The sequence below is a fragment of the Nannospalax galili genome, unplaced genomic scaffold (genome assembly GCF_000622305.1).
Source record: "Nannospalax galili isolate Female #2095 unplaced genomic scaffold, S.galili_v1.0 scaffold561, whole genome shotgun sequence".
NCBI classification, from domain to species: Eukaryota; Metazoa; Chordata; class Mammalia; order Rodentia; family Spalacidae; genus Nannospalax; species Nannospalax galili.
Genome location: NW_008344825.1, coordinates 532,148 through 547,787, shown reverse-complemented (window position 1 = coordinate 547,787; position 15,640 = coordinate 532,148).

The following is a 15,640-nucleotide window of genomic DNA, read 5'->3' as shown; positions in this document are numbered from 1 at the left end:
TTCCAGGCCAGCTGGGGCTACAGGGAGACGCTGTCTCAAAAAGACTCCCCGAATAAAAAGGACTTTCCCCACACCTGGGGCAGAGTCCCTCAACATCTGCCACAAGGTCGTAGAACTGTCCTGAGAAGAGACTGAAGTCGTTCTGCCTCTTCCACCACTAGATTCTGAATGCTTTATGTAATAGTGTCTCCATAATTCGTAGGTCTAGGATTAAGAGAAGCCTTCATGTTTAACCAAGCCCAAACACTGAGTGGTTCAGACCCCCCTCCAGCATAGTAAGAGAAGAATTTGCTCCCAGCACCCCCATCCAAAGGTTGCCCAACTCTTTCTGGGCCTCCCCTAGCAGTACTCACAGCTCTGTGAATCTGGTCAGTGGGTTGCTTGCAGAGCTGACTGTCACATCCCACCATTACTGCTCCCAAATTCTCAGACACCTAATACCCTGTCCTCCCCATCATGGCTGAGATCTTCCAGCTCTGAGCAGGGGAAAAGAAAAGCCTGCCTTAGCCCAAGAAACCAGGCTGAGAATCCCCTGGTCATCTCTGCAGCATTGAGCTCTCCCTATCCACTGGACTACACTTAGCTTTCCATACTGAAGTGTTTAGATGTATGTTGCTTCCCAAGACTAGCCAGCTAAGGTCTGCCCCCAACACTCCAACACAAAACAACTCCAACACAACAAAATCCGTGTGCCTTTGAAGCCTCTCCTGGTTAGAAGTAACATGTTTAACTGCTCTCCTTGGTTTAAAAAAAAAATGGTTTTTTGTTAAACACTAACACATTCAGCTACCTTAATGTCCAGAAAGCAGAAAGTCACTGAGAACCTGTGCTAGGCATATCTCAGATTACTTCAGCCTCACACTCGCCTTAAAGGGAAAGTACCGCTTATACGTCACCCAGAAAATCCAAAAACTGAGGGCCAGAGAATAGATCTGCTGAAAGTCATGAAGCTCCTGAGGCCTGCAGACTTGCCTGTCTCCGTGACCTGTTCCCAATCATCACACACACTTAGCAGCAAGACCATATGATAAAGTGCTCATGATCAATGTCCCTTAATTGACAATAAAGGTACAAGAATGCTCCCTGTGATCCAGGCATAACACTTTGGAGGCTGAGGCAGGAGGATGGCATGACTGGGCTACATGGTGACACTCTGGTTAAAAAAAATGCTTCATATTTTCAAGTCAGAAGTGTTTCCAAGAAAAAAACATTCTTACAAAGGAAAAACACACATGCCAACTTTTGCATTCTTTCACATTGTAACTGTGGCAAAGCTAGTGAGATCACTGAATGTGGAATGCTCCTGACATTACATGACTTAAAGTATAATATTGGATGATTGTGCATTTTGTTTCTGTGAAGGAGGGGCAACCTTTACCTCTCCAAAACTGCAAATGTCATTACAAAGTGTTACATATTTATTAGCCCATCTGCTGCCACCACATTATAGGAGGAAAATCTTACTGTAAGCAATTTATTCACAGTTACAGTTTTACCACCTGATGTGCAAAATAACAGCACTCGGTAAGCATTTATTATTGTGCTGAGTAATTCCTATTTTCAATTGAATTCATGGCTTTCTTTAAAGACCACAAAAGTGAGCATTTGCTTCACATCAGGTTTTGTTTCCATCTTTGGGTTGAAAAGAATTGTCACTGGTACTTGGGAGAATTGAGATAGGTTGCTTGCTAGTACAGTTTTCAGGGGTTTCAACTAATTAAGGTTATAGAAACATGATTATATGGTCACAAACATGGCAGCTGCATGTTATCAGAATGGGGAAGGAAAAGATTAGAAAGGAGAATTTGAATCAGACCACCCAGGTATTTCCAGGGCAGAAGGCTTGGCTGGGAGGCAGCTGCTCTATTTTGCTAACATTGAATTCAATTGCCTTGCAAGCTGAGACTGTTTATCTCTCTTGGGAAAATACCAGTACTGTATATCAGCTGGGGGATCTTTCAAAAACAACTGAGCCCCAAATAACAATTAAATAAACACTGGAACAGAAAATCACAGCCAGAGCGTGACATTCACACCTGTAAGAGATAGAAAAGAACTCTCAACCACACAGTAGCCTGTCTGCTCTACCCCTTCTCCTGCCTTGGTCCTGCCTGAAAGGGGAGAGGTTTACTTCTGAGGTATCTCACAGGTCTTCTGCCCCATCATGAAGGAGAATTTGGACCCTTTTAAACAGAACCTCTTATTTCCCATCTGTCTGAGGAGGCCAGTGAACTATGATGGATTCAGCAACTACCTGATGCTCTTAGCAAAGCTGCCTATCATGGCTATCATGGCTTCTTTAACAACACTCCAAAGTCAAGTGGTATAAGACCACAGCCACAATATTTATGCTCACGGATGCTGTGGATGGCTTAAACTCAGCTTCATGATGTCTAGGCTTCGACTAGGAAAACTCACATGGGTAGGATATGGCTGCATGTCTGGCAACTGGAATACTCTGGAGGCTCCTGTTCACATGTGTCTGGTGCCCAGTTGGGAACACATGAAAGCTAGTCTTCCTCGGGGACTACCAACTCAAAGATCTACCTATGGCCTCTCCATTCAGCTTTAGGCCTATCAACATTGTAGCTGGGTCTCAGGATGGAATGAAAGCTGTTCACCTGAGGCAGTATTAGAAGTCACACAGCTTGTCTGCACAGCATTCTACTGGTTACTGTGATGGTTAATATTGTCAGGATTTGACAGGATCTTGAATCACCTAGGAGACAAACTACTAGGCATGTCTATGAGGAAATTCCTAGATTAAGTTAATTGAGGTGGGAAGACCTATTCTAAATGTGGGTGGCACTTTCCTAAGAGTTGGGTCCTGGAATGAAAAAATAGGAGAAAGGGAACTAAGCAACAGCTTTCATCTCCCTCTACATCCTGACTACAGATGCGATGTGACCAGCGGCCTCCTACCTCCATGACTTCCCCCACTGCAATGGATGGTACTCTCAAACTGTAAGCTAAAATGAACCTTCTCTTCCAGTGCTGAATGCACATACACGGAGATGGACAAGATGAAATGTGTTTGGAGAGAATAAATCAGGGAACATGTTAAAGAGGAATTCTCAGATAGAGGGGCCTCTATTTGGCATGGCATGGTCAGGGAAAGCCCACCAAGGAGTCATTAGACCGGATAAATATAATTCTGGAGAGAGAATTGCCTGGCCTGTTCAAGAGCAGGGGGAGACCAGAGTGGTTCTCATGGAGACAGGACCAGGTCTCCACTGAAACATGGACTCTGGCCAGTTCTGTCTGGCTCTAGAGCCTGCAAAGTTTATAGCTCCATGCTCTGAAGATGCAGTACAAGAAAGCCAGAGCTGTTTCGCTGGGGAGGAAAAGCTCAGCACACTTTTCTCTTTTGGGGAGACACAGCTACCCAATCAAGAATGTAGTGAAATCATGTCAAGAGTTGGGTAGAAACAAGTTCTTCAAGCCCTGATCTGACCAGGGCATGGTCCCTTTTATCAGATAGCACCAAAGGACACCTGGTGCGTGCATGTCCAGCACAAGCTCTATGGCTACACAGTGGACCATCTGCTGCTATGAGTTGTTACATGCTTCATCCACTCAAATAAGATTACAAAGTACCTGCTATGTGCTAGGTAGGTACTGGACCTGGTGCATAAGACATATTCTGCCCCACCTGCAGGGAGTTACAACAGTAGAATTTATTTAGATTGAGTCAAAGAGTTCTCACTTAGACAATGATTTTGCCTGCCTAATTCAGGATTGACACAGGACAGAAAATGCTCACATGAAGGAAGGAGTCAAAAACAAACTTCTTTAAAGATCCAAAATTTTAATATTATCTTTTTTACTGATAAAGCTAAAATGGATTCATCTCATGTTCTAGAAGCTCCTTGCACACCAGGGCATGTGTGAGGCTCCTGAACCAATAATAAGCCAGTTGAAAGAGCAGTTCACGCATGGCCCAGGGGAAGAGAGAGCTGAGGATGTGGCAGAAAAATAGAGCCCATGTGATTGAGGAAAGACAAAGGAAACAGAGGGGCCTGGTGAGGCGTTCCTCTCTGAATCAAGTCCTGTGGCAGTGCCCACAGGACTGATCAGACTCAAAGCTCTGGGAACTGTCAGCCTTCAGGATGATCCCAATCCCAAGGCACCACATGCCCCAGGGTGGCTATGGGATGCAGGGTAAAAGACCAGTGGTTTTCTCTGGTCACATGGTAGAATCCTGTTGTTTCCACATGCTCTGGGGTGAGGACTGGGACTTAGGTGGGAACAAATTGGTGACCTTGTCAGAGACAGATGAAATTTGAACTTGATATTTACATTGAGATGAGACCCTAAGAACCATAAACTCCTGAGAGCTTGTTAATTGACTCCTTTAAGCTTCCTTCTCACCAACAGGAGAAGGTCATTGGGAAGATCATGTGAGTGATAGATAATAATGCCTGGTTATTCATTCTCTGGTTCAGCGGAAGATCTAAGCAACCTAGAGCCATGGCTGTTTGGTTGAATACAGTTGAACCAACACCTAACCAGGCCCGGCACAGGCCTTCAAAAAGTACTGGATGGACATATGAACAAATCAATGAATGAATGAGTCTGAATTTGAATCCCTCTCCAGGCAATCCAAATGGGAGTGAGGGACTCAGAAGGTAGCTTGTCAAGAAGCCAGGCATCACTGATGGCTGACGTCACTGGTCAATCTACCCAATGTCCTCCTTCCCTTCATCATCTAATGAGGTGTTGGTTTGAGCCTCAGTATACCCAATTGGAATCCTCATTCCCCAGAGTCCCACACAACTGGAGATGATCAAGTCACCTGTTGGGGGGGGGGGGTGGTGTTAGAGTGATTAGTGTGGGACTTCTAGGGAAAAAATTGTTTTGCTCATAACAGGCAGACTCAGAAAAAACAGGAACACATTTTTTTCTCTTCTTTGTCCTTCTTCCTACCTAAAAGGTGGAAGCCATGTCTAGATACTCTGCAGACACCCAGCAACTTTCACCTACTAACTTTTCACCAAGGTGAAAGTCACACTTCAAGGATGCCAGGGCTGGAAGCTGTAAGTGTAGGCCATTAGTTATTCCTGGAGCAGCTGTACCTTCCACATGAGAAGATCTACAGACCCCAAAGCAGCCTTGAAAAGAATTCAGGGTTTCATAAACTTGAAAGGGGAAGTTAAATCTCCATTTTTATCAACCCTTGAGATGGAGCATACTCTTTCATTGTGAATGTAAGCAATGCCTGTGATCTCACTGTCCTGTTATGGGCATATCAGGTTTACAGACCTATGTCATAATTGAGCTTGTGGGAATCTATCATTATGTTCATTTTTGCTACTATATGTCAGAATATATGATAGAAGGGCAAAAAATTCCTTTGGCTCACAGTTTCAGAGGTCTTGGTCTGTCAGGGTGGGAGAGTGTGGCAGAGCAGACAGCTCACATCATGGCAGCCAGAAGTGAAGAGAAATAATGCCTGTGCTATCTGGTTTCTCCTTCCCCCTTTTGTTTGTCAGGGACTGCAGCCTATGGGATAGTGCCTTCCGCATTCAGGGCAGGTCTTCCCCTTAGTTAGTCCTCTCTAGAAATGCCCTCACAGACACATCTGAGGAGTGTTTTACTGACCTTCTAGATGCTTCTCAATCCAATCAAGTTGACAATCAAAATTAGCAACCACAATCACCTTCCCTTCCACAAGATCACACTGGTCTATCACACTGATGGAATTTCACACACCAGATAGAGTGAACAAGTGATAACTGTTCTCTACATATCCAAGATGTTTGCAAGCCAGATGATAAGACACAAGATTGAAATTCAGGGGCCTTCTGTCTCAGGGATACAGGACTCTGGTGGTGTGGCAGATGTTGATCTATCCCTTCTAAGGTAAAGAGTAACTTGTTGCATCTCATCCCCCTATAACCAAGAAAGAATGTAATGCCTAGTGAACGTGTTTGGATTTCGTAGCAACGTATTCTTCAGATGGGCATGTTACTCTGACTCATTTATCCAATAGTTTGAAAAGTTGACAATGTTCAGTGAGGTTCAGAATAAGAAAAGGCACCACAACAGGCAGAGGCTGCTGCGCACGCTGCTCTGGGCCCTGTTAGCCAGCAGCTCCAGTGGTACTTAAAGTTTAGTAGCACACAGATGCTGTACGGAACTCTGGGCAGGCTACCACAGGAGAATCACAGTGCAAGCCATCAGGATTTTAAATAAGGCTCTTCCCTTATCCACTTGTAAGTTTCCTAGCATAGAAACAATGTACTCCCTGAAACTGCAGCCTCCATGGGACTGTTCTGCCTACTTATAGTTAGTGAGAACAGGGGAACAGTTGGGTAGAAATAGAGTGAGCAAAAGTCAGCTAGAACAAAATGAAGTCAGTTTGGCCATTTCAATACCTACCACCTATAGGCACAGATTTGCCTTCTTGCATGCAATGCTTCTGGGGGGAAAATTACCATGCATGGACTTACAGAATAACTTATTCCCATCACAGTATTCTATAGTACTGCTATAAAAGATGTATGCTCAGGAAATTTACTGGTCTTACCTTTTCCCGCACCATCCTGCAGAAGCTGACTTGATAGAATACTAGCATTGTCACTTTAAAGACTCAGTTGCAATGCAATGTCTTGCAAGCCTTTCAGGGTTCCCAGAAGGCTATGTGTGCTGTGAGTCAGCATCCAGTACATGCTGCTGTTTCTTCAACAGCCAGAATTCATGGCCCCAGAAACAAGTATGAACATGGAAATGCACTACTAACCTTTCCCCCTGTAGGCCCACAAGCAAAATTTCTGCTTCCTTTCCCCCTGACTTGATGCTCTTATGGCCCAGAAGTCTAGTTCTATAGGAACTAAGGAGGCTCTAGGAGACAAAACAATGGCCGCTGAACTGGAAGTTAAGAATTCCTCCCTCATTGGGCTCCTCGTACCTCTAAGTCAGCTTAAGGAGCTTCCCTGCAGGATGAAATGTTTTACCCCCCCTTAGAACAGCCTGTGTGTTAATAAGTTTCCATCCAAGATGGAAGGTCTTATCTTAGAGGAAACTGCTACACAACAGCATGCATGTTTGCATGTGTGGGGGCACTTGTGTATCTCTAAGTCAGCTTAAGGAGCTTCCCTGCAGGATGAAATGTTTTACCCCCCTTAGAACAGCCTGTGTATTAATAAGTTTCCATCCAAGATGGAAGGCCTTATCTTAGAGGAAACTGCTCCACAACAGCATGCATGTTTGCATGTGTGGGGGCACTTGTGTGTGCAGGTACATGCATGCATGCATGAGGAGGCCTGAAGTTGACATCAGGTGTCTTCCTCCATTGCTCTATATTTATTGAGGCAGCATCTCTCGCTGAACTCAGAGCTCGCCAATCCTCCGGCTCATGGATCCCCGTCTCTGGCCTGAGTGCTGGGATTACAGGTGGCCACTTACTGCCCAGCTTCGACTTTAGTTCTGGAGATCTGAACTCCAGTCCTCCTCCTGCACCAGCCCTTTATCCTCAGAGCCATCTTCGCACTCCTCTCACTTTCTTGTCATGTAACAGAAGATGCATTGACTTTATATCAGTGCTTAAGTGTCATTAAGTATGTATTGTGGTATTTAAGCTATAGGAGTTCGTGAGAAGAGTAAACATTCTCAAGGACTCGACTTTCTTGCCTACAAAAGGACCAGCACATTTTACCAGGGAGAGTGATATCATGTTTTATGATTTGATATTGTCTTCATCAGAGATTAACTATACTTAAGATAGGCCAAGTTGACAAAGGAAAAGCTTTGGGATGGTTCATTTTAGATGGCAATCTGGTTGGGTTATCGGACACCCAAATAATAAAAGGTGATTTCTAGGCTTGCCTGCATCATGCAAGCCACTGAGGGACTGGATAGAATTAAAAGGCAGAGGAAGGACAAATCTGTGTTCTCTTCTGTAGCTGGGACATGTCAATTTTCTCCTACATATAGACAGGTTCTCAGTATTTTACATCTGGGACTTATACTAGCGGCCCTCCAGTTTCTCAAACATTCAGCCTTGGACTGAGCGTTCCGCTAATGTTTCCAAGCCTTCCAAATCAGACTGAATTACAACAGTGCCTTCCCCGGCTCTCCAGCTTGAAATTCTGGTAGCTGGATGTTAGACTCACTACTTGACATAGGATTTTGTTAGTTTTTTGTGTTTTCTTACACACACACACATATATGTATTTTAGAATTTCATATTTGAGTAATGAATTTACATTATTTCCTCTCCTCCTTCTCCTTCCTCTGCCTTCTCCCACATTCCCTTCCCACTCCCTCTCAATTTCTTTGATTATTATTATCACGTATATTGTATACATTATTGTATACATATGTTTGTACATTTATATAAATATGTATGTATAATACACCGAGTCCATTTAGTGGTCTTGATATGCAAATGTTTTTAGGGCTGACCACTTGGGATTGGGTAACCTATCAGGGATCTCGTCTCGGGAAGAAACTGATTCTTCTTCCCTCAGTAGCCATTGATTGCCAGTTGCTCTTCAGCTAGAGGTGAGACCCATTCACAGTGGCATATCAACTAGTGTTGTCCTTGTGTGGGTCTTGTTTAGGCAACCATATTGTTACGATTTTATGGGTGAGCTTGCCTGTCCTTTCTAGAAGATGCTATCTAGCAGCAGGCCTCCTGGTCCTCTGGCTCTTACAATCTGTCTGTCCCATCTTCTTTGATGTTACCTGATCCTTAAGTATAGGGGTTGTAGTGTAGATGTATCCACTGGGACTAGGCATCACATGGTTGCTTTTTCTCTGCATTTTGATCAGTTGTGGAAAATTTTAATAGTCTCTACTGTTGCCAAAAAAGAAAACTTCTTTGATGAATGGTGAAAGTGATACTTGTCTATGAATATAAGGGTAAGTGTTTAAAATACAGTAAGAAATTACATTGGTTTAGGAAAGTGGCAAAAGTAGGTTCTTCTCTAAAGTCCAAGATCTCTCCAACTTGGCTATGTTTACAATACCAGGCATGAATCCCTCCTTATTCAGTGGATCTTAAGTTCCATTAAATAACTGTTGATTATCCTCAAGGTAAAAGTGCCACTATTGCACCACTAGAGATATTTTGCTGAGCTGTTGACCTAAGTATTTAATATATTGATTAAAAAGTACATATATTTAGCTGGGCGTGGTGGCGCACGCCTGTAGTCCCAGCACTTGGGAGGCAGAGGCAGGCGGATCTCTGTGAGTTCAAGACCAGCCTGGTCTACATAGTGAGTTCCAGGAAAGCTGGGGCTATAGGAAGACCCTGCTTCAAAAAGACGGAAAAAAAAAAAAGTACATATATTTATCTAAGAATGTTTGGTTTTTGCCCAAGCTTTACCTATATATCACATGGTAATTAAAAGTACCAGACTGATGGAACTAACCTTCCTGGATGTTTAACAGCTATATTTTGAGGCCTATACTAATCTGGTCAGAAGGGACTTAAAGAGCAGTTTTTGCTCTTTGCCCTCCAAAGTCAACTAAATTCTAGGGAACTACGGAGCATCTCTCAAAATGTCCTGTAACTGTGGTAAGTCACCTGTCCTCCTGTTCAGGGAGGCCATGGAGGCCCCACCAGATGGACTTGAACTAGTATCCAATCTACAAAGAGGAGGGTCAACACAGAGGAAACATTTCCTCCATGCTTCCAAATGAAGCCAGCCACGGTCAAGCAGAACCTTTGACTTATCTTCACATACTCCTCCCAAGCCCATGTGACCCCTGAGGAACAGATCCTTAAATGACCTTAAGAGTAAAAATAAATTGATTTATTTGGGCCAACTGTATGGTCTTAAACACCCAAAAGGAACGTATAACCAAAGATTAAAGTGATCAGTATATTTCTTTAAGAGTTCAAGGAATTACACTTCCCAAACATTAGACTTAAGTCCATATAAAATGTTATTTATACAATTATTTCTCATTGATGATTTTGTTCCTAATCAGAAAGTGCTGCTCAGATGTAAGACTTCAAATCTTGGTCTCCAATACTGTAGTGCCCACCTGTAGCTAAGGGAGACAACCCACTATTGTTCTAAAATGATGGATGAATTTGTTTTCTCCCCCTATCTAGAAGCCTTTGAGAGGGAACTGACACTAATTCTAACCACTCCAACAGCTATCAAAATACCTGAAAGCAAATCCTGAATCCATCACTCTCGAGTCCACCCTTGGCAGACAAAAGAAAAATGAGGAGGAACCCAATAGAGGGATGCTTTTGGAAGCTCTCGTCAAGAAATCCCAATGGATTCTGATAGGAACATTTGAAATTTTGCTCTGTTCTGACTTTTTTCTGGATCCCTGTCTAGAACTTGCAATGCTAACTACTCTTGCCTTTACTTCTCCTTCACATCCCCTATTCACCAGTCAAGGACTTTCTTTTCTCCCTAAAGTTGAGTTGTGCAATTTGGGAGTCTTTTAGATAGACCCACTGAAGGGGTACCCCAGTTGCCTCACCCTGTGTCCCTGTTCAACATGGAAGAAGCCAGAGTAGTCTAAGTCCTGATTCCCTATTGACAATTTGGGTAACCTCTTCAGAGGATGGTGTGATAAGAATAGGAGGTAGGAATTGGCTAGGCAGTTAAGGTAAAAAGGCCCCAAAGAAAAGTAGCCAGTTTCTTGGCTAAAAGTCAAAATGTTCTTGGGCCTCTTAGCAACCTACTCTGTTCCAAAGGCCAAAAATGTTTAAAGTATTTGGGAGTTCTTATCTAATCCCTAAAAGACTTTAGGGTTACCTCTTCAGAAGGGGGAATGTTAGAGTAGTCAAAAGCCACATTAAAAAAGTCAGTCAAAGAAGAAGAAAAAGTACATGAAGTTATCAGAAAAAAGTGATGGGGAGATATGGAAGGAGTTGGAGGGGAGGGAGTGGGCATGGATATGATCAAAACATGTTTTATCAATGTATGGAATTCTCAATAAATTCTTTAAAAAAATTTTTTAAATCATCATATAGCATACAAAAAAGCACATATATGACAATATCTCACACTTGGGTTTAAAAATATTTTAATAACTTTTCTAGTAGAATTAGATTCCTTTGTAATCCAGTGTGTTTTATAATAAAAAAATTATTTCTGAAAGGTTTCTTTGCATTACCAAAGGAAGCCATCCTACAGAAAAAATGTTCAGAATGTGTATCCCATGAAGTAAAGCCCTGTGGTCAACAGATTTTCTAACTCTGCGGTGTGCCCAGTCCATGCACTAGCAACACCAAGGGGATGGTAATTTCTGGAAGGAAGACTAGAGATATTGACAACTCTCATCTCTTTTGGTCCTCTCTGTTTACTTACTTCTTGAGCCTTCTTTTGAAATACTGATACCCCTGGAAGAAACTAAAGAAGGTAAGCCACCTGTCCTTGCCCCCTTCAGAATCTTTCCTGTTGTGTAGCAATTTACTCTGAGTCAAGACTTTCCATTTTGGAGGGAAGGCAGTTAAGAAGCAGGATGTTCTATAAGAGGTGAAACAACAGGAGATTCTAAAGGGAGATGAAACATTCCATCCCACAGGGATGCTTGGGAAACTCAGGAAGTAAACAATGAAATAGCTTCAGCAAGTCCCTGAGGCAGACCGCATTCACTAGGGCCCTCCTTCTGCAGGCATAGGACACTGAGTGACACTCTCGGACAAGATGAGATGCCTAGTAGAGGCCAACAAGGTCTTCACCTGGAAGAGGCAGAGACCAACTGAGCTACCTACAAAAGATCCTCTACAACCTGCTGAGCGGCCTGCAGGCTATGCAATGAGCTCTAGGCTTCCAGCCCTCAGGAGTTGTTACCCATGCTGGGGTGGGCTTTGGTGATACAGCTGCCTTTGAGTTATTTCTACTCCATCGGCTAACCCCTCTCCCATATTCCTATAAGTAACCTCATTAAAATCATTGCTTCACTAAGTCAGCCTTTGGTGGTATCCTTAATTTGGTCCATCATTGGTTTCATATCTCTCCAGGGATAGTGTCACATAACACTTCCTCAGACTCAACCTGCCTACCACTCACAGGATAAATCTAGCTGATAAGGCGGAAAATGGCTTCCTCCTTGTGAATGTGTGGTCTTTTAAGGCCTGACAAGTTTTTTAATTAACAGAGGATTTTCTACCTGCACCATCACCCTCAAGCAAGCCTCCCCCAGTGGAGCCACACTGGTTCTGGTGGCTTCCAGGTTGGATGCTTTATGGAGACTTATGTGAGGTCATCCTGCTAGGATGATTTACACTCTAACGGTTATCCAGTGTGGCATGTACAACCTTTGTACAACCTGCCCTTTATCACAGCTGCTAATTTGCCCAAAGCCGTTTGTCCAGACTGCAGCCTCTCAGCTCCTTGTGACATGACTCCTATAATCCTTCTGGGGAGCCAAATGAAATAATATGTCACATCCAAGAGGTGAGCAAAGGTCATACTTTCTCTGTGGCAACAACGTCTGCCCCAGGGAGATGAATTGATGACCACGTCATCAGTCCTAGAGATGAAAGTCAATCAGCTTTCTCTTCCTATTGTTTTTGGCCATGGAACATAATGAAGACCTGAAAACGAATGGCCAGAAGAGTCTCGGGCACTCCTGGGAGGCCTAATGGTGGCAGTGGCTGGATATAGCAGGGTATTAGAATTAACTGCACACTCACCTCAAGGTTCTACTAAGGGAACATTGGCTTCCAAGCTCATTCGTATTATTACTGGTGGGATTCATTTCCCAGTGGGCCATTTAACTGAGTTCCTCAGCAGCTGTTGTCCAGAGGCCTCCCTCAGTAGCTGAGGCACTCTGCTGGCGCCCTCCACTGGGCAGCTCACCTTGTGGCAGCTGACGTCCAGTGGACAGAACAAGTGGCAAGAAAGGCCAAGCAAGATGAAAACAAGAATCTTTCTAACTCGACCTTGAAAGTAATATCCTTTCACTGTTGTAAGTCTGTCCATTAGAAGTAAGTCATAGGCACAGCCCACACTCAAGGAAAAGGGGTTAAACAAGGGCGTGAGCACAGGGAGGCCAGGCTTGTCAGGAGTCATCCTAGAAACTGCCCACTGCAACATGGAGTTTTGTGAAAATGTTCAGGTTTCATGCATGCATTGCATTTCCAGTGTGTTGTGTTTCTGTCTCCAAATCATGACTCAAGTTGACTCTCTGTGTCCGCTAGTTCCACAGTCATAGATTTAGTCCAGTACGCATCAAAAATGTCTTATTATCATTCCCTATACAACACAGTATAGCAACCATTTCTTTATTATTGACATTGATTAGTTATGATAAGCAATCTGGAGATGCTTATCATAGGATACAAATGCCGCATCATTCTACAGAAGAGTCTTCAGCATTCACAAAACCTGGTATCCACAGAGGGTTTGGAATGAATCCCCATGGATACCAAGGAACAACTGCATAGTATAGCCTAAAATTAGAGGTTCTTAACCTGAGACCCCCGGGCATTGGCAGGTCTTGGGGTCTCTAAGGTTTAGGGCTGAACATGGGGCACATATGGACACTGCTGGGAAGGAGCAAGATCTATAGTTTTCATTAGATTTCCAAGTGGTCTCAAGACTCCAAAAAGATAAAGAACCACTCCCCCAAATTCTTGTGAGGCATTTGTCTGTGTTTCCGAGATATTCCAGATGGTACTACAGGACCAGTAGGGGAAAGGGTGAGCTAAGCAACAGATGGCAGCTGGCAGGCCTGCGCTGGCCTGCCCCGAGACCAGCCCCTCATCTAACAGAGAGTGAAACAGAGGCCCGGAAAGAGGGGAAGGGAAGGTAGAGGTCCTGGCCCAGGATCCCAGGTGTCCTCACAGGGTTGGAGGCGGGACTTGTTCAGATTTCATTGAGTTTATCACTACATGGTCTCACTGGGGAGCAGCACCACATGTTTCAGTGGCCACTCAAGAGCTTGGATCTTTCCCAGCAAGTTTGTTAAGTACTCTTTCAACACAGTGTCCTGACAGCTACAAGCCATTCTCATCTCCTTCCTTTCACCTCTAGTTTTGTTTCTGCAGTTAGTTTGGAAGCCCCTGTAATATACTTGAGTTGTTCCACCCACAGGGCAAGTGGTAAATAAGCACTCGTTAAGAACTCCTACTGCTTATTACAAAAAATGATAAGCTAATCCCTTCTCAACATTTTGGCTAAAATAAAGTGTTGAGAAGGATAATGGGCTAAGGATGTTGGGTAACCCCTTCAATGAAGCCCCTTTCGCAAGGGCAGCCCCCAACATGGAACCAAGTGTACGGCTCCAGTGACCCAGCAAGGAGCAGGCCTGGCTGTCACGTCTCTGCACTCTCCACTCTCGGGGAAATTAACCTCTCTGGGCCTCAGTTTCAGTCAAATAAGAATAATAGGACTCAATCAATAGGGCTACAGAGATCATTAAATCAGATACCAGATATAAATATTTAGTCCAGGTCATGGCCCAGAGTAAGCCCTAGAAAAACAGAGGCTGGTGACCTCCTTTCTCACTTCTGAGTCCTTAAAGGCTAGGAACTTGAGTAAGAGAGAACACATGAAGCTACGTGCGGCAGCACAGCCCGGTGACCCCGGCACTCGGGAAGCTGAGGCAGAAGGACTACACAGTCCAGGCTAGCCTGAACTCCTTAGCCAGACCCTGTCTCAATGACAACAGCAACAACAAAAACTTGTTTTTCTTATCAATCCAAACTTTATCCACTTAATTACTCTGATATATAAGAATATTGGTTAGAAGCTCCGGAGTCCAGAGGCCTACGTTCGGGTCTCTTCTTTAACCACATCAAATCATGAGCTTCAGCGAGTCACTTCCCTCTCAAGGCTTCAAATGAGTAAGTCAAGTCAGGCTTGCCAAAGATGCCTAGACGAATGTATTTGGTGCCTTAACCTCTAACTCCCTCCATGGTCACCTGTGGCAGTTGATCACTGGCACCTGGAGAGGACAAACTGAGCAGTAGCCTGCAATCTATTTCTCTCTCACACACGCTCTCTCGCTCTCTCTCCCTCCCTCCCTCTCTCTTGCTAGCTCTCTAGCTCTAGCCCTATCTATCTATCTATCTATCTATCTATCTATCTATCTATCTATCTATCTACCTACCTACATATGGAGTAGATACATGGAGTATACACATGGAATATGCATGTGTATGTATACAGAATGCCTTAAAAATAAAAGAAGACAGGGCTGGAGATTTAGCTCAGTAGTAGAATGTTTTATGCCACATGCAAAGCTGGGTTCTATCACCAGGAAAGGGAGGGAAGGAAGAAGGCAGGGAAGGGAGGAGGGAGGGAGAGAGGGAGAGAGGGGAAAAAGGAAGAAAGAGAAGAAAGAGAGATCCAATCAGATTTCCTCACAAACATGCTAGTGTTTTCCAAACATAATGGAAAACGAAATTAAAATTAAGGTGAGAGTCCTCACCCACAGAACGCTTTTGGCAAAATATACCCAGGTATATAGCCAACAAGTCTGGAATTTATGGATTCATGGAGATGCCTCCCAGGAAGAGATCATTTATAACTACCAGAGAAGAGCACAGAGGCATCTCGTGATGGGAATAGCTCTTTCGTGGTAGTGCTGCTCCTACTGGCAACGCACAGAGACTACTTGTAAACAGAAGCAGATGTGTGCTACAATGGCAAGAGGAGGCCTGGCTACATCGGTGGCCCCTGGCCTTGTACAGTTTGATTCAATATTACTGTGGGAT